Raw genomic sequence first — 22,976 nt, 5'->3', positions numbered from 1 at the left:
AATGGTGTCTTTTACTTTGAAGCTATACCTTGTAATGGAATTTATGAAACTGTTATGATTGTTGATAACATAGGAAATGATGTTTTGTACTTGGATTCTTCCAATAGTATGGATAAGGCATCCTTATGGCATTGTTGTATTGGACATGTCAACAAGAAACGCATAGCCCAACTCCAAAAGGATGGAGTGTTGGAGTCATTCGACCTTAGGGAAGATGACAAATGCGAGTCTTGTTTACTTGGAAAGATGACTAAGTCACCCTTCGCTGGTACGTGCGAAAGGGGTGAGGGTCTATTGGACCTCATACATACTGATGTATGTGGAGCGTTTAGATCTACCACGAAGGATGGAAACCGCTTCTACGTGACTTTTACCGATGACTATAGTAGATATGGGTATATCTACTTAATCAAGCAAAAGTCAAAAACTTTTGAAAAGTTCAAAGAGTTTAAGAATGAAGTGGAGAATCAATTGGGCAGGAAGATCAAGATGCTTCGATCCGATCGAGGAGGAGAGTACCTAGGTCTTGAATTCCACGATTATCTCAAGGAGTGTAGAATAGTTTCACAATTGATGCCACCTAGGACACCACAATTGAATGGTGTGGCAGAAAGGCATAATCGAACCTTGTTGGACATGGTTCGCTCTATGATGAGTCGTGCTTCACTATCTATCTCTTTTTGGGGGTATGCCTTAGAGACTGCCGCCCATATCCTTAACCGAGTCCCTACTAAGAAGGTTACCAAAACACCTCACGAGATGTGGACGGGGAAAGCTCCTTCGTTAGCACATATTAAGGTTTGGGGTTGCGAGGCTTTCGTAAGACGAGATACTCACGACAAGCTCGAACCTCGTAGTGAGCGATGTATTTTCATCGGCTACCCGCAAAAATCCTTTGGATATCTCTTCTATAGACCGAAGGACAATGTTGTCTTTGTTGCGAGGAGAGGAGTTTTCTGAGAGCGAGAACTCATAAGCCAAGGAGACAGTGGGAGGCAAATCGATCTTGAAGAGATTCAAGAGTCGATAGATGAAGGAACCTCAACTGCTAGCACTCAACCCGAGGAGGAAACTCCGGTTGAACCAATTGACGTGGCATTACCTCTTAGAAGTTCCGAAAGAGTTAGGTTTCAACCCCAGTTGTATGGTTTTTATATTACTACCGAAGGGGACATGTATATTAGTGATAGTACACTATTAAATCTTGATGAACCTAATAGCTATAAGGAAGCCATGGAAGGCCCGGAGTCTGCGAAATGGAAAGAGGCAATGGATAGCGAGATCCAATCCATGTATGATAACCAAGTTTGGAATTTGGTTGATAATGTGCCTGGACGTAAGACCGTTGGGTACAAATGGATCTTCAAGAAGAAGACCGATGTGGATGGAAAGGTACACACGTTTAAAGCGCGATTATTTGCGAAGGGCTTTACTCAAACTCTCGGAGTTGACTATGAAGAGACCTTCTCACCAGTTGCGAAGATAAAGTCTATTAGAGTGATGCTAGCTATTGCCGCATTTCATGATTATGAGATTTGGCAAATGGATGTCAAGACCGCTTTCCTTAACGGAAAGTTGGTTGAGGATGTTTACATGGCTCAGCCAGAAGGGTTTTTGGATCCGAAACATCCGAATAGAGTGTGTAAGCTTGAGAAGTCCATTTATGGACTAAAGCAAGCATCTGGCAGATGGAATCTTTGCTTCGATGAGAAAGTCAAAGAGTTTGGATTTGTACGAAGCGAAGATGAATCGTGTGTATATGTCAAAGCTAGTGGGAGTGTAGTAAGCTTTCTCGTTCTATATGTCGATGACATATTACTCATAGGAAACGACGTCCCGACTCTGCAGGAGGTTAAGTCCTGGCTCGGGAAGTGCTTCGCTATGAAGGACCTCGATAGGCTTCCTATATTTTGGGAATAAGGATAGTAAGAGAAAGAAGTAAGAGACTAATAGGACTTAGTCAGAACACTTACTTAGAGAAGGTACTAAAACGTTTTAGTATGGAAAACTCGAAGAAGGGAGAATTACCAATACAAAGCAATGCCAAGTTGAGTAAGACTCAAAGTCCGAGTACCGAAGCCGAGATAGCTGAAATGAGCCAAGTTCCATACGCTTCCGCAGTTGGCTCAATCATGTACGCTATGACTTGTACTCGCCCTGATGTAGCCTTTGCTTTGAGCATGGTTAGTAGATATCAAGGGAACCCTGGCAGAGCCCATTGGATTGGGGTGAAGAATATCCTTAAGTACCTTCTGAGGACGAAGGAATGGTTCTTAGTTCCTGGAGGGAGTGATGACTTGAAGGTGCGAGGGTATAGTGACGCCAGCTTTCAGACCGACAGGGACAACTACCGTTCGCAGTCGGGCTGGGTCTTTACCCTGAATGGAGGAGCAGTAACTTGGAAAAGTTCCAAGTAGGAAACCGTAATTGATTCAATGTGCGAATCAGAGTACGTTGCAGCGATCGAAGCGTCGAAGGAGGCAATATGGCTAAAGAACTTCATTGGTGATCTTGGAGTTGTACCTGCCATAAAGGAGCCCATGGAGATTTTATGTGATAATGAAGGAGTGGTTGCCTTGACCAAGGAACCGAGAGATCATGGTAGATCACGACATATCGACATAAAATATCACTTTATTAGACATCGTGTAGAAGAAGGAAAACTCGTAGTGAAGAGGATATCATCAGAAGATAACCCAACAGATCCGCTTACGAAGGGTCTGAGTAGGGTTAAGCATTTGCAGCGTGCTAGGAGTATTGGGCTGAAGGATGATATTAGCGTAGATTAGATAGTATTAGAAACGTGTAATAGATAAATGTAATTAACATTTTATGATTAAATAAAGGAGTTTTATTTATAAGTAATGTTACTATCTTATGTTAATTGTTTAACTATTGTTTCACTTTGCATGTTTTGACTTCCAGAATAATTGAGTTTATTAAGAATAATCGAATTGTTCAAACAATCCACAATCGTTCATATGTCGGAAGTAGATATGAATGAAGATTGTCATTAATAGGTGTGTAGAGTGTCTAAATGGTGTTAGACATAGCAAAAGATTGCTGCAACGTTCATGAGTGCTTATGAACTAGATTTGAGCATTGGAACAAACTCGCGCTTGCTAGAATCACCTTATGGAATAAGATAGTAAAAGGTGATCGCAAGACGATAATATCATATAGTCTTAAAACCTAGATGTATGGTTTGTTATTTGTTAATTAATTGTACATTGATAATGCGAAAACGCATTGGTAAATCGATGTTATAAAACGCATCGTTGTGTGTAGTTGGTTAATGAATAAGTAAATGCATATAAGTCGAAGTTTATCTGTAACTTTTATCCTTTGAAGGAAAAAGTGATATCTCGGCCGCTCGATGATTTGATTTGACTTATGTGCTGGGCCTGGTCAGAACTGAATTGATGTGTTCGATTAAGTTCTATGTCAAATAAATCGGAAATCGAGAAACCAAATGCTAGAGTAATCATTCCATTGAATTGTCAGCATGATATCTAACTGAGGACTGTACGATCCCTTATCTGAAGGACAAGATTGATTAGATCAGAGTTTGACAGCGTCTTTGAGAATCGGAATGTACCTGCGCATATAGTTACTAGACTTATCCAAATGGGAGACTGTTGGAATAGTGTCTAAGGCTGCAACTATATTAGGCAAGTATTGACCCGATTGTGCATGGTCCGTTTGGGTTGCCTTCACCATAGCAACTTGGTAGGATGATTTATTATGAGAGAATAGATATTATTAATATATTATGAGAATAATATAAGGAATAATAATATAGTTATTTTGATTAATATAAGTCATAGATTAATTAGTATTAATTTGGTGACTTAAGGAGATTAATTAAATAAGAGGGTATAAACTGTCAATTGCTTGATAGTTAAACTTTAGACTGAAAATCCTTATTAGATAGGGGTTGGACGATTTCTAGGCAAGGATAAGCCTCAAAATTATCCAAGGCATTATCTTGGTAAGGATTTGGATTGCTTTGAGTAATAGTTATCCAACTAGGGTTTGAGTTGTAACCCTTAAGAAGTCTACAAGTATAAATAGACCCTATGGCAAAGGGAATTTGGTACTTCATCTAAGGTAGAGAACCCCTGGCCGAATTCCTCCTCTCTTCTCTCTCTCAAATCATCCTCTTTGCTAGTTGGTGTTTGTAAGCCATTAGAGGAGTGACAATTATGACTCTAAAGCTCCAAGAACAAGAAGATCAAACAAGCGACTCAAGGTATGATTCTAACTCTGATTTTGTATTGTTCTTACACCTAATTAGTCATTAGAAGGCTTTGGAATCAAAGCATGTTTAATAGAGAAACCTAGATCTGAGCATTAGGGTTTGTATGCGCACTTAGGAATGTTCTCATTTACAAAACCCATCACTTTATATCCACGCGTAGGTGAGACTACGCTCTACAACTTTCGTTTAGACCCCGTCGGCTAATTTTGACTTTATTTTTATTATTTATTTTTAGTAGGCCGGGACAAGAAAATTTTGTTATAAATTCATAACTTCTTCGTCTGACGTCCGTTCTCGCCTAACTTTTCATCGTTTCACTACTAACAACGAGATCTTCGATTCTCATTTAGAATGTTTCGGCTAAAAACCGCTCGATCTCAAATCGAGTATTCGGGCTGCATGCTGCTAAGTCGAAACTTCGAAAAATCATAACTTCATCATACGAAGTCAGATTTTGGCGTTCTTTTTATGCACGCTCTCGGTTTAACGAACTTTACGACTTTCGTTTAGATCACTAAGGCTAAATATCGCTCTCACATAAATTTCACTTTTTATGTCACTCAGCGTTGCCGGTTCTATCGCGAAACTTCGACAGGTCATAACTTCTTCGTTATAACTCGGATTTTGGCATTCTTTATATCTTCGGAATCCTTGTTTCGACCACTACATCTTTATGCAAAGATTTCGGGCTAATCTCATACTTTAATTTTGATGCTTATTTTATTCTTAATTAATCAAATCAGATAATTAAGCAATTAAGCACGAAACACATAATACACAAATAATATGCTCTTATTATTTCAAAACGTGTTACAAAGGTTAACCTAGACTATTACATCAATGAAAATGCCTAGCCTGGAAACGCGGGCGTTACAATTCTCTCCACTTGAGAATGATTCCATCCCCGAAATCACACATCAACAAACAAATGTGGATAGCGACTCAACATGTCACTCTCCGTTTCCCATGTGAGATTTGACCCATTCGTATGTTTCCAACGGACAAGAACTAATTTGACCATCTTGCGTCGAATCTTCTTAGTCTTTCGGTCAACAATTGCCTCTGGTTCTTCAATTAACCTCTTGTTTTCGTCAATTCTCAATTGAGAAATTGGAATTATATCCGAAACTTCTCCCGTGAACTTCCTCAAATAACACACATGAAAAGTGTTGTGAATTCCATTCAGTTCCTCGGGTAATTCGATCTTGTAAGCTTGGTTCCCAACCCTCTGAAGAACTTTAAACGGTCCAATAAACCTTGGACTCAACTTTCCCCTTTTACCAAATCTTATAAGTCCGTTCAATGGCGAGACTTTAAGCAAAACCGAATCTCCAACTTCAAAAGTCATCGGCCTTCGCTTCTTGTCAGCATAGCTCTTTTGACGATCTTGAGCTGCTAACATTCTCTCCCTGATCACTTTCAACTTCTTAGCAGTTTGATGGACCATCTCGGGACCCATAAACTGCTTTTCCCCAGCCTCAAGCCAACAAGAGGGCGTACGACACTTTTGTTCGTACAAAGCTTGATAAGGTGCCATCTTTATGCTTGAGTGGAAACTATTATTGTAGGAAAATTCTACCAAAGGTAAATGTTCATCCCAATTAACTAGGAATTCCAGGGTACATGCTCTCAGCATATCTTCAAGTGTTTGTACTGTTCTTTCACTCTGAACATCAGTCTGTGGATGGTAAGTTGTACTTAAACATAACTTGGTACCCATTTCCTCTTGTAGACTTTTCCAAAACCTTGAGGTGAAACGGCTATCACGATCCGATACAATCGTTAACGGAACACCATGAAGCCTCACAATTTCCTTCATGTAAGAATTCGCAAGCTTTTCCATAGACCATTTCTCATTAGCTTCTATGAAATGCGCACTCTTAGTGAATCGATCAACGACAACCCAAATCATGTCGTGACCATTCTTTGTTCTGGGTAGTTTAGTGACAAAATCTATCGCAATGTCTTCCAATTTACCCATAGGCACAGGTAAAGGTTCTAAACTCCCATATAGTTTCTGATGTTGTGTCTTGACTCTCGCACAAGTCACACACTCAGACACATACTTTGCAACATCAAGCTTCATTGTTGGCCACCAGTAGTAGGGTTTCAGGTCCCTATACATTTTAGTGCTACCAGGATGAATCAAGTACATGGTTTTGTAAGCTTCTTCTATCATAAGATCTCTAATTCCTCCTGACTTAGGTACCCAAATCTGATCTTGGAACACCTTTAGTCTGTGACTGTTTATACCGAACACCAACGTTTTGCCCAAACGTTCCCCCTTTCGGTCATTTTTCTCAGAAGCTTCTTCTTGAGCTTTCTTTATACTCTCCACGATTGTCGAGATGACTTCTATTCTCAACGCTCTCGGCCTCTTCCTTTCAAGATTAACTCTCCGACTAAGAGCATCAGCAACAACATTAGCTTTACCGGGATGGTAAAGTATCTCACAGTCGTAGTCCTTGAGTAACTCTAGTCAGCGTCGTTGCCTCATATTCAATTCTTTCTGATTAAAGAGATATTGGAGACTCTTATGATTAGTGAAAAGTTTGCACTTTGTGCCATAAAGGTAATGCCTCCATATTTTCCGAGCGATAACTACCGCTACCAACTCCAAATCATGAGTTGGGTAATTCTTTTCATGCTCCTTTAGCTGTCGAGACGCATATGCTATCACCTTTTCTCTTTGAGTCAAAACACAACCCAATCCAACCCCAGATGCATCACTATAGACAGCGAAGTCTTCAACTCCATCAGGTACAGAAAGTACCGGTGCCTCGCATAGCTTCTTCTTTAGCTTCTCGAATGCTTCTTTATGCTTATCATTCCAAGCATAAGTAGCTCCTTTGTGGGTCAAAGCTGTTAATGGAGTAGCAATCGAAGAAAAGCCTTGGGTAAACCTTCGGTAATATCCGTCTAATCCTAAAAAGCTTCGGATCTCTGTGGGACTTTTCGGTTGTTCCCACTTCATTACAGCTTCAATATTTGCTGGATCAACCATTATCCCTTCTTGGTTGACCACGTGACCCAAGAATTGGACTTCACGAATTGAAAAATCACATTTGGAGAACTTCGCATACAACTTCTCCTTCTTCAAAACTTCTAACACTTCTCGCAAGTGTTTGCCATGATCCTCTTGGATTTTCGAGTAAATTAGAATGTCATCTATGAACACTATCACAGATTTATCATGGAACAGATTACAAACCCTATTCATTAAATCCATGAATGCTGCTGGAGCATTGGTTAGTCCAAACGACATAACCAAGAACTCGTAGTGTCCATATCTAGTTTTGAATGCAATCTTCTCGATATCTTGCTCTCTTACTTTTAGCTGATGATATCCTGACCTAATATCGATCTTCGAGAAATAGCTCGAACCTTGCAATTGATCAAATAGGTCATCAATCATTGGCAACAGATATCTATTCTTAATTGTGGCCTTGTTCAGATCTTTGTAATCAATGCACATTCTGATACTTCCATCTTTCTTCTTCACGAATAACACCAGAGCTCCCTAGGGTGATGAACTAGGTCTAATGAAACCTTTTTTCAATAACTCCTGAAGTTTCATCATTAGCTCCTTCATCTCCGTCGGTGCTAATCGATAAGGTGCTTTTGCTATTGGCGTGGTTGCTAGTAACAAGTCTATTCTGAACTCCACTTGTCTATCAGGTGGTAATCCAGGAAGATCTTCGGGAAATACTTCTGGATAATCACACACCACTGGAATACTCTGCATCACCTTCTTTTCCTTCTTAGCATCAATCACGAATGCTAAATATGATGTACATCTCTTGCTCAAACACTTTCTGGCTTTCATTAGGGAAATGATTCCTGAATTCACTCTGCGTTTGTCCCCATACACCATAAACGACTCTTTCCTAGGTGAGTTTACTTTAACTATCTTCTTATTGCACAATATCTCAGCATCATTGGCGCTAAGCCAATCCATTCCCAGAACGACGTCGAAACCATTAAGTTCGATAGGCAATAATTCCTCGTGAAACTTATTCCCATTAAGGTCGATTAAGATGTTTTTCATACGATGGCTAATAGGTACAAACTTGCCACTAGCAACTTCGACTAATAAAGCATTATCTAGTCTATCAACAGGCAAAACTAGTTTTCTACCAAACTCATGCGAAATAAAGGAGTAGTTGGCTCCATAATCAAACAAAATTTGAGCAGGTAATTCGTTTATGAGAAAGGTACCTGAAGCGACATCAGCTTCATCTTTCGCAACCTCAAGTTTCATCTGGAAGGCTCTCGCCTTCGGCTTTGGTGGAATGTTGGGCTTAGCTGCCTCCTTCTTCTTCTGACAGTCTTTTAAAATGTGCCCCTCTTCATTACAACCAAAACACATCCTTTTGTTGGACGGACACTCATTGGCAAAATGCCTAATTTTTCCACACTTGTAGCAGGTTACATCCTCACTACATTTCCCAAAGTGCTTTTTCTTGCACTTCTCACACCATTTCGCTTCACCTCCTTTTCCTCCAAACTTTTTCGAATCAGACTTCGAAAACTTTCTTTTCTTATTGGAACCTGAGGTTCCTTCAAACTTTATCTTCTCACCAACTTCAACCTTGCTAGCGGATCTTCCCTTGATCATGTCCTCAACAGACTTGGCAGCCCAAATATGTAACGCCCATAGATCCGGGCTAGTCAATTTAGAGGTAATAGGGGTCGAAAATGACTTTTCTACAAAAGATTATCTAGAATAAATAGTCTTAACCAAGTTGTAGAATACGTCACAAGGTTTCCGTACATATAAAGAGCGTCGAAATCGGAGTTATAATGAAGAAGTTATGACCCATCGAAGTTTCGCAACGGAACCGACACGGCACCAGGAAACGTAAATAGTGATTTTACGATGGAGGACTTTTTAGCCTTAGTGATCTAAACGAAAATTGTATAATATGTTAACCCAAGAAAATCCATAAAAGAACGCCCAAATCTGACTTCATACGAAGAAGTTATGATTTTTCTAAGATTCGGCTTAGCAGTGCACGACCCGAAACTCAAATTTTAGTTCGAGCGGTTTTTGGCTTACGTGACTTAAATGAGAGTTGAATATCTCATTAATAGGAACTTAAAAGTAAAAAGACAGACGAAAACAGAGTCCGTATGAAGGAGTTACGAATTCTTTGCGGTCATTTAACAGTCTAAACGCCTCGTACTGTTAAATTTAAGATCGGTCGAGAATTAGCCAACAAAGTCAAAATGAAAGTTGTAGATATTATTTTTACCTACGTGTGGATATGAAGAACGTCAAAAACGGAGGTCATATGTGAAAGTTACGGATTTTAGAAGTCGGAAGTGTGTTGTGCTAAAATGGGTGATGCGGCACAATCTTGGCCATTGCTTTCTCCCCAAGTCTTGCCACTAGATGGTGACATGTGGCACCAAGTTCAGCCATTTTCACCCTATAAGTAGAACCTCTCCCACCCTCATTTTCTTCACACCATTCTCATTCTTTCTTATCTTTACTCTCTCTCTAGCCCTGAAACCCCCCGAAAAGCCTAGGGAACCTCCCTAGCACAAGGCGGAAGCCCCTGAGTGCTCGACGGCTCCGAGAAGAAGAGATTTTCCGCATCGAAGTGCTACTCCAAGCAAAGCCTGGTTTTCTATAAAACCCGTTGTAAGTGAGCTACGCCTAGCTATTTTTAATATATTTTTATTTAATTATATTAACGTTATTAAGAGCATATAATAAGTAATTGGGCTATTATTATGGGTTATATAAGTATTATTTAATGGTTATATAATAATAATAATAGCTAGACAATTAATTAGTCTCGGTGAATAATAGACTAAACTCTAGTGGTAATAATACTAGGTTTCGTCGAAGGAAATTATTTTTTTCAAGAAGTGAAGCGCTGTCTGAGTTCGGAATCACCACCTTTTCAAGTGAGTGCATAGTTACTTTCATCTTACACACAGATATGAAGTATTTTATATAAACTACGTGTTATGTGTGCATATTAGCTGTATTATTGTTGTCTATGTTGGATGAACGTTTTTATACATGTTTTAGATGATTTAAACTGTATACGTATTTTATATACACGAATATGTTGGGTATGATACGGGTAGATGAATGATAATAGATAAAAGATGATTTGAGTAAACATTGGCAGCTATATACTTAGTGTCTAACTAATAAACATCAGCATCTATGGACTTAGTGCCTATTGGACAAACACCGGTAGCTATGGATTTAGTGCCTGTTAAGGAATTGGTAGCTATGGACTTAGTACCTATTAGATAAACACTGGTAGCTATGGATTTAGTACCCGATGAATAGACTATAGCAACTATGGAATTAGTGCTTTATGAACGAACATTGGCAGCTATGGATTTAGTGCAGTCCTATAACCCTGGAAGTAAGGGATTTCGGAATAAACGAATGCAGAATAGATGACTCTTAGGATAAATCCTTAAGAGTAAAGAAGATAATGGGGATGGGTAATTGGGTTGATTGTTTGATTGTTTAAACATAATAATTATATTATTGTGGGTTGAAAACCCTATGTACTCACCAGGTTTCCCAACCTGACCCACTCAGTTTATTTATATCACATGTGTTGATATGAAGTCACATTACACTAAGAGATTAAAGAGATGTAGATCACTAGTGTAAATAAATGTAAGTTCTGTTTATGCTTATGTTCCTGTATTGACGATGACATATCAAACGTTTTAAAATGAATAAAATACGTTTCTTCGAAAATGTTTTAATAACGTATTTATCGTGTTTTTCTGGGAACGAATTCTGCAACATTTTTATTAAAAGAGGATCTCTGATTTTCATAAAGCATAAACAAAATCGGTCTTTTCTGGACGTGAAAATGGGGATTTCACAGTTGATATCAGAGCATTAGTTTAAGCGAACTAGGAATATGGATTTATTTCTAGACTTAAACTTAGAATGTTAAGCGCTGATTGTGAGGTGTGAGCACTAGCTTAATTTAGAAATGATGCCTAAATTGCTTTTATGTGCTAAATGATTTGTTATGCTATAGTTTGATCGGATCTATGGTATGTTGTCGGCCGGATCTGGAAACCTTATGTGTTTAGGATTCTAAACGTACGAATACGATATTAGAACTAGCATATAAACGTTTCGGAGTGATAAGGATGATTTAAACATCAATCCTAAATAAAGATCTAGATTCACCTTATTCGGTGTATAGATCAAGATGGCAAGGACCCGTAGTGGAAACATAAACGAAAATGGAAATAGGAACCAACCCTTTCAACCCCCAGTGGTTCAACAAATACTTGTTGTAGAAGAAGTTGCACTTGAGCCAGTCACCATGGCTGGAGTTCAAGCCATGATTCAGGCTATGCTAGCTGAACAAAGGGAAGAAATGAGACAGATGTTCCATGAAAATAGGGACGAACCTACCATACATGTTGAGCCAACCGACCGAACAATCTGAGGAAGGAAACTACAGCCGCCAAGCGAGTCAAGTGGGGACTCAAGGCAAACGAAGGGAAGGCCCGGAGGGGAGAAACAACAAGGATGGGCAAATGTACAAGAATTTCCTGGGTGCAAAACCACCGAGTCTCTCAGGAAGCCCGAAGCCGGTTTAGATTATGGATTGGATCTCCGAGATGGAGATGGTGTTTGAGAGTTGCGACTGTAGCGAGAAACAGAAAACCATCTTCGCTGTAAGACAACTAAAAACTGGAGTCTTGAGCTGGTGGAAGTTATTGGCAGATACGATGCCACGAGGATAAGCCTTAAGGATGTCATGGGAAGCGTTCTTAGAACAGTTGAAAATGCAGTACTACTCGGAGATAGATCTGATAGACCTAAACAATGAGTTTCAGAACCTGAAGAAAGGGAAGATGAGTGTTGATGAGTATGCCACCGCATTCACCGAGAGGATGAAGCTATTCCCCTACTTGGTGCCTACTCAACTCTCCAATATTGATAGGTTTGCTAACGGATTACCCACAGACTTTAGCCCAATGGTTAAAATGGCAACTACCTTGAAAACAGTTGTTAGGGCAGCTAAGAACGTAGAGGTCCAGATAAGAGAAAAGGGTCTAGAAAAATTTAAGGTAGGAGAGAAGCGGAAGTTTGAAGGACCTTCAAGGTCCAACAAGGAAACCAAATTCTCAAAGATTGGAGGAGGAAATGGAGGTGAAGCGAGATGGTGTGATAAATGCAAGAAGAAGCATTGTGGGAAGTGCAACGAAAAAGTGAGTTGTTACAAGTGTGGAAGGACTGGTCACTATTCCAAGGATTGCACACATAATGATAAAGTATGCTACGGATGTGGAGGCAAGGGGCACATGTCCAGAGACCGCCCGAGGAAAAATAAAGCAGCAAGACCAGAAACGCCACCAAGGCCAAGGGCATTCCACATGATCCTCGACGAATCGGTAAACAATGCGAGAAACCAAGGATAAGGAATCTATACCCGAAGATCGAGTTACAAGGTAGCCTAATAAATAAAACCACATGATGTAGCCTCTTAGAGGCATAGTCTAGGGTGAACTTGAACACCTATGTAATAGTTTCGAGAAATAATAAAGCCCTTGTTTTGTTATCTGATGTGTTAAACTGTTATGTGATTTTTCCTGTATGGTGACTTGGAAAACTGCGAGACAATACTTGGGACGAATATGAGTAGGTGTGAAAGGTAGTAGATGCATATAATACCGGAAGCACATGACTCACACTTGGATCAGGGAAACTCACAAGGTTACCAAGAAGCCAATAATTGAGTATGTTTTATTCAAGCATGTAGTTACCATCGTTTCGGTAATGACTAAGAAGATTGTTGTTATTCTGACCCTAGTGGTCATATCAAATTGAGTCCGAATACGATGAGTATGTTACGTGGTTCAGAGAACCAAGTTCGATGTAGCATCTAACTTAAACCAAAAGATTGAAATGAAAGCTAACCCAGGGCGATCAGTAGAAGTATCGCTATGATTGTTAAAGAAGTTGGTAGCTAGAAATGCTACATATTAAAATGTGATTGTATCACATTAGAACATGAAGGAAGGTATACTCTGTTTTGGAGTTTGACTCTAAGAGACCTAAGTCTAAAGCGTTGCAACATACGATGATAGGTCATTAGAATATGACACATAGATCCATAGTAGTAATAAAAGAACTTATCTCAAGTTTGTATCCAGTAAGGATCGAGATTGTGACTTGAAGGTCATAATTTGGAGTCTAGCCTGAGGAAGAGAGTAGGTGTACGATCGAGTACTGCTTACAGTCAATGAGTCTAAGAGATAGACTTGAAGGAATATAGAAGTTACAGTTATTACCTAGGATGAAGAGATGAGATACGGAGTCATTATACGAGCCCTGTTTCGTTGATGATGCCGGGACGTAATCATCCTAAGGGGGAGATAATTGTAACGCCCGTAGATCCGGGCTAGTCAATTTGGAGGTAATAAGGGTCGAAAATGACTTTTCGACAAAAGATTATTTAGAATAAATAATCTTAACCAAGTTGTAGAATACGTCACAAGGTTTTCGTACATATAAAGAGCGTCGAAATCGGAGTTATAATGAAGAAGTTATGACCCGTCGAAGTTTCACAACGGAACCGACACGGCACCAGGAAGCGTAAATAGTGATTTTACGATGGAGAACTTTTTAGCCTTAGTGATCTAAATGAAAATTGTATAATATGTTAACCCGAGAAAATCCATAAAAGAACCCCCAAATCTGACTTCGTATGAAGAAGTTATGATTTTTCTAAGATTCGGCTTAGCAGTGCACGACCCGAAACTCAAATTTTAGTTCGAGCGGTTTTTGGCTTACGTGACTTAAATGAGAGTTGAAGATCTCATTAATAGGAACTTAACAGTAAAAAGACAGACGAAAACAGAGTCCGTATGAAGGAGTTACGAATTCTTCGCGGTCATTTAACAGTCTAAACGCCTCGTACTGTTAAATTTAAGATCGGTCGAGAATTAGCCAACAAAGTCAAAATGAAAGTTGTAGATATTATTTTTACCTACGTGTGGATATAAAGAACGTCAAAAACGGAGGTCGTATGTGAAAGTTACGGATTTTAGAAGTCGGAAGTGTGTTGTGCTAAAATGGGTGATGCGGCACAATCTTGGCCATTGCTTTCTCCCCAAGTCTTGCCACTAGATGGTGACATGTGGCACCAAGTTCAGCCATTTTCACCTTATAAGTAGAACCTCTCCCACCCTCATTTTCTTCACACCATTCTCATTCTTTCTTCTCTTTACTCTCTCTCTAGAACCTCTCTCTAGCCCCGAAACCCCCCGAAAAGCCTAGGGAACCTCCCTAGCACAAGGCGGAAGCCCCTGAGTGCTCGACGACTCTGAGAAGAAGAGATTTTCCGCATGGGAATGCTACTCCAAGCAAATCCTGGTTTTCTATAAAACCCGCTGTAAGTGAGCTACGCCTAGTTATTTTTAATATATTTTTATTTAATTATATTAACGTTATTAAGAGCATATAATAAGTAATTGGGCTATTATTATGGGTTATATAAGTATTATTTAATGGTTATATAATAATAATAATAGCTAGACAATTAATTAGTCTCGGTGAATAATAGACTAAACTCTAGTGGTAATAATACTAGGTTTCGTCGAAGGAAATTATTTTTTTCAAGAAGTGAAGCGCTGTCTGAGTTCGGAATCACCACCTTTTCAAGTGAGTGCATAGTTACTTTCATCTTACACACAGATATGAAGTATTTTATATAAACTACGTGTTATGTGTGCATATTAGCTGTATTATTGTTGTCTATGTTGGATGAACGTTTTTATACATGTTTTAGATGATTTAAACTGTATACGTATTTTATATACACGAATATGTTGGGTATGATACGGGTAGATGAATGATAATAGATAAAAGATGATTTGAGTAAACATTGGCAGCTATATACTTAGTGTCTAACTAATAAACATCAGCATCTATGGACTTAGTGCCTATTGGACAAACACCGGTATCTATGGATTTAGTACCTGCTAAGGAATTGGTAGCTATGGACTTAGTACCTATTAGATAAACACTGGTAGCTATGGATTTAGTACCCGATGAATAGACTATAGCAGCTATGGAATTAGTGCTTTATGAACGAACATTGGCAGCTATGGATTTAGTGCCAGTCCTATAACCCTGGAAGTAAGGGATTTCGGAATAAACGAATGCAGAATAGATGAATCTTAAGATAAATCCTTAAGAGTAAAGAAGATAATGGGGATGGGTAATTGGGTTGATTGTTTGATTGTTTAAACATAATAATTATATTATTGTGAGTTGAAAACCCTATGTACTCACTAGGTTTCCCAACCTGACCCATTCAGTTTATTTATATCACAAGTGTTGATATGAAGTCATATTACACTAAGAGATTAAAGAGATGTAGATCACTAGTGTAAATAAATGTAAGTTCTGTTTATGCTTATGTTCATGTATTGACGATGACATCCCAAACGTTTTAAAATGAATAAAATACGTTTCTTCGAAAATGTTTTAATAACGTATTTATCGTGTTTTTCTGGGAACGAATTTCGTAACATTTTTATTAAAAGAAGAACTATGATTTTTATAAAGCAAAAACAAAATCGGTCTTTTCTGCTCGTGAAAATGGAGATGTCAGCCCAAATAGTTGCCTCTAGAGTAAGTGCCTGACGAACTGGCACTGCTACTCCCATGAGAGTCCCTTTGCATACCGGTCAACCTTTGTCAGCTCATCTGGAACGATGCGCAAGGCAAACTCCATCTTGTTGGTGAAAGCGTTAGTGTAATCGTTGACTGACATGCTGCCCTTTGTCAATGTCAGAAACTTATTCTTTAATTCCAACAGATTTTGAGCCGAGCAGAACTTGCGTTTGAACTGCGCCAAGAACTCTGCCCATTTCAATTGCAGTGGCTCATTAGGGCTTAAAGTCTTCCCTAGAGTGTTCCACCAAAGAACAGCTCCACCTCGGAACTAACGCACTGCATAGGTAGTCTGCAACTTGCCTCTGCAGCCACAAGTCATGAAGGCTAACTCCATTTCGGAGATCCAATCCATCACTCCGATCGGGTCCTGCTTTCTAGTTATGGTCGATGGTTTGCAAGTCAGAAAGTCTTTGTACTTGCATCCCATTCCATCATTCCTACCATCATGGTTGTTTTGCCTAACTATCGGTGGGTTGGATTGACCAACAGACCCACTGAAGTTTCCACATTCCGAGTGCCCTTCATTTAATTCGGGCTCTTCCACATGAATTGACAGTTCTTCACGATTATGTTGAAGCAACCGCCTAGTCTCCTCCATTTTGCGATCCAACATTGTTTGAATCATCATTTGTACACCAGCCGTTGTTATTGGCTCCGGTGCTGCAGCTACAACAGGTAATTGTTCAATCACTGGTGGTTGGTTCCTGTTTTCATCAGCATTTCCAACTCCACGTCTTGTTCTCACCATTTTTGATCTATACACCGAATAAGGCGAAATTAGATCCTTATTCACGATAGATATTCAAATCATCCTTATCACTCCGAAACGTTTACATGCTAGTTTTAATATCGTAGACGTACGCTTAGAATCCTACACACATAAGGTTCTCAGATCTGGTCGGCTACAGACCATAGATCCGAACAAATAATATTATATATGGCAACATATAACATTTAGAACATAAAAGTATTTTAGGCAACTTTCCTAAAATAAACTAGTGCTCGTGTCTAAAACATAACAGACACACATCTCAAAATTTCACATAGCATTTTAAGTTTAAGTCTAGAAATCCTACAAATTCCTAGTTCGCTTAAACTAATGCTCTGATACCAACTGTGACATCCCCAAAATTACGGCCATAAAAGACCGATTTTCATTTATGCTTTTAAAATAATTTCAGAGTAAATCCTTTTGATTTGAAAGAGTTGCGGAATTTGTTCCCAAAAACAAAACGTGATAAAATAATATTTACCAAAGTATTTCATAAAAGAAATATATTTTCATTATATAATCAAAACTCGGGATGTCATGTTCTGATACAGACCATAAAGCATAAACGATAACATTACAAGTCATTCAATAAATATATACATATACAGACTTGTAAATTCATATCTTCTTCATACGAACTCTGTTTTCGACGTTCTTTATATCCACGCATAGGTGAGACTACGCTCTACAACTTTCGTTTAGACCTCGTCGGCTAATTTTGACTTTATTTTTATTTTTTATTTTTAGTAGGCCGGGATAGGAAAATTTCGTTATAAATTCATAAGTTCTTCGTCCGACGTCCGTTCTCGCCTAACTTTTCATCGTTTCGCTACTAACAACTAGATCTTCGATTCTCATTTAGATTGTTTCGGCTAAAAACCGCTCGATCTCAAATTAAGTATTCGGGCTGCATACTACTAAGTCGAAACTTCGAAAAATCATAATTTCCTCATACGAAGTCAGATTTTGGCGTTCTTTTTATGCACGCTCTCGGTTTAACGAACTTTATGACTTTCGTTTAGATCACTAAGGCTAAATATCGCTCTAACGTAAATTTCACTTTTTACGTCATTCAGCGTTGCCGGTTCTGTTGCGAAACTTCGATAGGTCATAACTTATTCGTTATAACTCAGATTTTGGCATTCTTTATATCTTCGGAATCCTTGTTTCGACCACTACATCTTTATGAAAAGATATCGGGCTAATCTCATACTTTAATTTTGATGCTTATTTTATTCTTAATTAATCAAATCACATAATTAAGCAATTAAGCACGAAACACATAATACACAAATAATATGCTCTTATTATTTCAAAACGGGTTACAAAGGTTAACCTAGACTATTACATCAATGAAAATGCCTAGCCTGGAAACACGGGCGTTACATACAACCCCCTTCTCGTTCCAAGCTTCTCAATCCTCAAGCCTCTTCATGAAATGCAACAAACACACACACTCTTTTAGCCTCACACACTCAAAGGGAGGTTAGCTCAATTAGGGTTTGTCTCCGGATGTGAAGGTGGTAAGGGAGGTTGGATAAAGGACTTAAGGTCACTTTAATATGTTGCAAACCATAAAAACTAAGGTTTTCATGCACAACCTCAATTCGTCAATTTGGGGTCCTCCAACTCGTCGAGTTAGGGTCCTTCAACTCTTCGAGTAGGTCCTAAAGTTCACTCAGCTTGATTCGTTTCTATACGACGAGTTGGGGTAGCCACCTCGTCGAGTTGGTCTAAAAATGTGAAGATAAAAGCTTCAGATTAATACTTGGGAGTCGGGATGTTACAAGTTTTCTCAATTATGGTAACAATACCATAATTCAAGCTTCAAGACTTTATTGCCTAAAATTTCATTCTCCATAGTTTTTAGGGAATTCATTATTTACTAATAAATAACAAATTAGTCCATCTATTTATTATTATTTTTTTCGGTTTTAGCCAAGTATATAACCTAATAGACCCATGTATCTATTAGTGGCTTTCTTTTGTGGATGATTTTTGTGTCTGATTCCTCTCATTACATATGAAGCACGAACTTGACGACTTAGACTTATATGTGTCTTGGAAACATTCCGTAAAAGATTCTAAAATGTATCTGGCTACATATAAAACATGTTTTTAAGGATTTGATGGGTTTGAATGAATTTTTAACATTTAGAAGAGTCCACTTGTTTCCTTCTTCAATCTGTGTTAATATTCTCCTTTACTATGTAGTGTAATTGATAAGCAATTTGGCTGCTATGATGAAATCATGGAGGATGTGCACTTTGTGTCAACATAACTCCAATTATGCCTTATCTTTTTGTTTATATTTAAAATAAAATATAGCATCCCCAATGACATATCATCAAGCTCCAATACAATGCTAGTGAACTCTAGGATATAGTCAGAAATAGTACTTTTACAGATCAATGTAGTTTCCCTTTGCTTTTAACATGATATTATGGGGGTATGAAATCTAGGGCATCGATAATCTTAGTGGCATATGTATGATACATATTGCTTGAGTTCAAAGAAAATTTATTCGCCATGATGGCATTCTTGTGTTACTGAACATCTCAATTTTAGGGACCTTCAAACATGGAAAGGAGCGCCATAGTTTTCATTATTATTTCTTGGCTTGTAGATCGCTTAAATATCATTTATCTCGATGCTTGGAATCTAGTTCCCTGTGTATGTTGTGGACTTGGTGGTTGTCGAGATCTCAATGTTCTCTTAGATAAGTATCTTGATTATTACTTCCATATTTACAATGTATACCTTTAGTCCATTGATTAAAAACTCAAGTTACGAGATGTGAGGCTCCATTGCTTCACCGAAAGTATTGATATGACGTCATGAGTTTCTCCTTGATTTGGATCATTGTATATGCTTTTTTTGGTGGGGATTGTTACTTTCCAAGTATTTACTTATCTTGCACCTTTTTTCTTCAAAGTTCAAACTTTTGAACCATGCTCAACTACTAACTAATTGTTAATGATACAAAATTTCAACTTGTTATAAGCTTGAAGATCTACCCAAGGTCTCAAGTAAGCCATACAATAATACTTTGAAGAGGCATGAAGCAATTGTAGATAATATCGAGAACAAGTATACAAAGAGGGCTTCAATACTTAGAAGAATGTTTAGTAGTTTGATATTGATATTTAAAATGGAGTGAAAACTTCACCTATTTATAAACAATCCCAAATACATTATGAATGAATAGGAAATAATGGGACACATTCTAGAAATAACAAACAAAACTAATGATATATCCAGAACTTCCTTTGTTCCTTCTGTATGGGCTTTCATGGAACTATGGGCTACCCATTTATCTTGGGCCAAGTTTATCCTCAAGTTCTGGATCGGCTATGTCGACTCTTCACGTCGAACGGTTATACTTGAAAGTAGAAACGCTCCTTCGAGCGTATCCGCCGCCCACGCCGTTGCTGGACTACTCGCCGCCATCGTACGGAGGATACATCGTCCATGCCTACACCGTCGTGTAACGAAGCTGTTTCCTGTCTCTGATGGAATATGAAGAGTAAGCTCTTACTTCATCACATACCTGTAAAATTTGATGTTTTTGATTGCTATTGAACATTAAAGTATTTTCTTAGTTCAAATTGATAATTGAACCTTGTAATTACTCCCCAATCCGTAAAATTTCCGCTTTTGGATATCAAAATTAATGAATTCTTCTTAGGATTATATCGTAGAAATCAACGACAAATAGAAAACGTAACAAATCTGAAACTTTTCCGTGTTAAAAAATCGAGAAAAACTGCCTACTTTGATCTTGAAATGTATGAATTGGGTAATCATGTTTTCAGCTCGATTTTAACAAATCATTAATTAATTCGTTGATTCAGGCTGTTGAATCCTTCAGAACATGTTTGTATTGTTGTGAACTGTAAGGAGTAATTAAATTCGTGAGCTTATGTGTTTGGATTCTGTCATTTAGAATTAGGGTTTAGTGGAAAACCTAATTCTCATTAATATTAACACACAATCCCTTTTTTTAATTTATTCTACATGTTTTCTATTATAACTACAGGGATTCACATCTCCAACATGATCAAATTAACTCAATTTTAAGGGTTTTCAAATAAGACACCATTTTCTCTCTCGCAATGTTGAGGTATAAAGCAATAACCGGTCTCATTAAACCAACGAGTCGACTCGGTATATTTAAAATACCAATCTCGACCTTTAGTCAAACTACAAACACACAAGATCAAACACCAATTCTACAAAGATTCCAAAACGTGTCCAAAAAGGACAAAATTAGTGTTATTGTAAGCAAACTCGTTGACCTTGAGAACACAAAAGAAGCGGTCTACGGTACCCTCGACGCGTGGGTTGCGGAGGAACACGAGTTCCCAATCGGCCGAGTCAAAACCGCATTGTTGACTCTCGAAAAAAAGGAAAAATGGCATAAAGTTGTGCAAGTTATAAAATGGATGTTAAGTAAAGGACATGGGACAACAATTGGGACATATGGACAATTAATAAGGGCATTAGATATGGATAATAGAGTAGAAGAGGCAAAGAGGTTATGGGGTAGGAAACTTGGTAGGAATGTGGAATTGGTGCCTTGGAAAGTATGTGAAATTATGGTATCGGTGTATTATCGAAATGAGATGTGGAAAGAGGTTGTTAAGCTTTTTGAGGAGCTTGAAGGGTATAATCGGAAATGTACGGATAAAGTTATAGTGGAAAGGGTGGCGGAGTCGTATGAGAAGTTAGGTTTAGTTGAAGAGAAGGAGGGGGTTTTGGTTAAATATAAGAGTTTGTTTAGCAAGAGTAGGGGCAAATATGGAAGGAAATCAAGTAAGGAGTTATCGAAAATTGACTTAAGTCAATGATTTTAGAAAGGATAGATAACCTAGAAGAAGGGATGATGTATGCATGGTGAGTTGTAATAGCTCGTTTTCCATAAATTTGATTTTGATTATGTGTATTATCTTGCTAAAGTCTTAAATTATGAGATTTGTTATATTTAATAAAATTAATAAATTCTTGTTACTTAGGGGAAGAAAAATGGATAAGAAAAATTAAGAGGAGGATATTTAATTTCTCTTTTAAAAAAGACTTGTTCGTCTTTAAAATAAAATATAGCATCCCAATGGCATATCATTGAACAAATACAATGCTAGTGAACTATTGATATACTCGAAAATTTTACGGATCGTGAAGTTTCCCTTTGCTTTTAACTCGGTATTATGGGGGTATGAAGTGTTTTTGTAACTCAATGAAATTGGTCCTTAATATTGATATTACACATACCTTTCACGAGGTTGGTATGTTTCCTTCTCCAATATAGTTGGGTTGAGTCTCTTGGGAATGTTGGGCATCGATGATCTTAGTGTCATTGGGTATGATACATATAACCTTGACATATTGGATGACTTTGAAGAAAAATTTATTTGCCATGATGGCATTCTCGTGTCATTGAACATCTCGATTTTAGGGACTTTCAAAAAATGGAAAAGGAGCATTGTATTTTTGTTATTATTTCTTGGCTCGTTGATCACTTGAAGATCATTTATTCTCGACGCGTAAAATCTAGTTCCATGTGTATGCTATGGAATTGGTGAGCGCTTGGTGGTTGCCGATTTATCAATGTTCTCTTGGTGAGTATCTTAATTATCACTTCCATATTTACCATCACTACTAGAAAACAAGGGTTTTACCCTTTTACCCGCAAAATCTATTTACGGAAAATTTCCTTAGGTAATTACTGACGAGATTGATGCCCTAATTTAGTAAAGAAATTCTGACGGAATAGTGATAGAAGATATATCGTCAAACTAGCTACGAAATAGTTACAAAATACCGACGAGTTATTATAATTTCCATTATTATTATTATTATTATTATTTTTATTATCGTTGTTATTATTATTATTATTATCGTTATCGTTATTACTATTATTATTACTTTTATTACTATTATCGTTGTTATTATTACTACTATTATCGTTGTTATTATTACTATTATTATTACTTTTATTACTATTACTATTATTATTACTTTGATTACTATTATTATTACTATTATTACTTACTATTTTATTATTATTACTACTATTACTCGTACTATTATTATTATTATTAATACTATTACTAGTATTACTATTATTATTATTATTATTACTACTATTACTGTTATTACTACTGCTACTATTATTATTATTATTATTATTATTATTATTATTATTCGAGTATAGAAACATAGTTTTTTTTTTCGGTTTGTTTTTCACA

The 22,976-nt window shown here is 37.7% G+C and overlaps 1 long non-coding RNA gene across 1 annotated transcript; it reads left to right on the top strand.

Moving 5' to 3' along the window:
• The first annotated feature begins 19,989 nt into the window (after positions 1 to 19,989).
• Positions 19,990 to 21,738, top strand: LOC145031215 (uncharacterized). The gene is made up of 2 exons (XR_013676893.1): positions 19,990 to 20,254; positions 20,768 to 21,738. It is a non-coding gene; the product is annotated as an uncharacterized LOC145031215 (long non-coding RNA).
• The last annotated feature ends 1,238 nt before the right edge of the window (positions 21,739 to 22,976 follow it).

This window comes from Lactuca saligna, chromosome 2 (assembly GCF_052625555.1).
Source record: "Lactuca saligna cultivar CGN05327 chromosome 2, ASM5262555v1, whole genome shotgun sequence".
NCBI lineage: Eukaryota > Viridiplantae > Streptophyta > Magnoliopsida > Asterales > Asteraceae > Lactuca > Lactuca saligna.
This window is presented reverse-complemented; position numbering and strand designations above follow the sequence as displayed.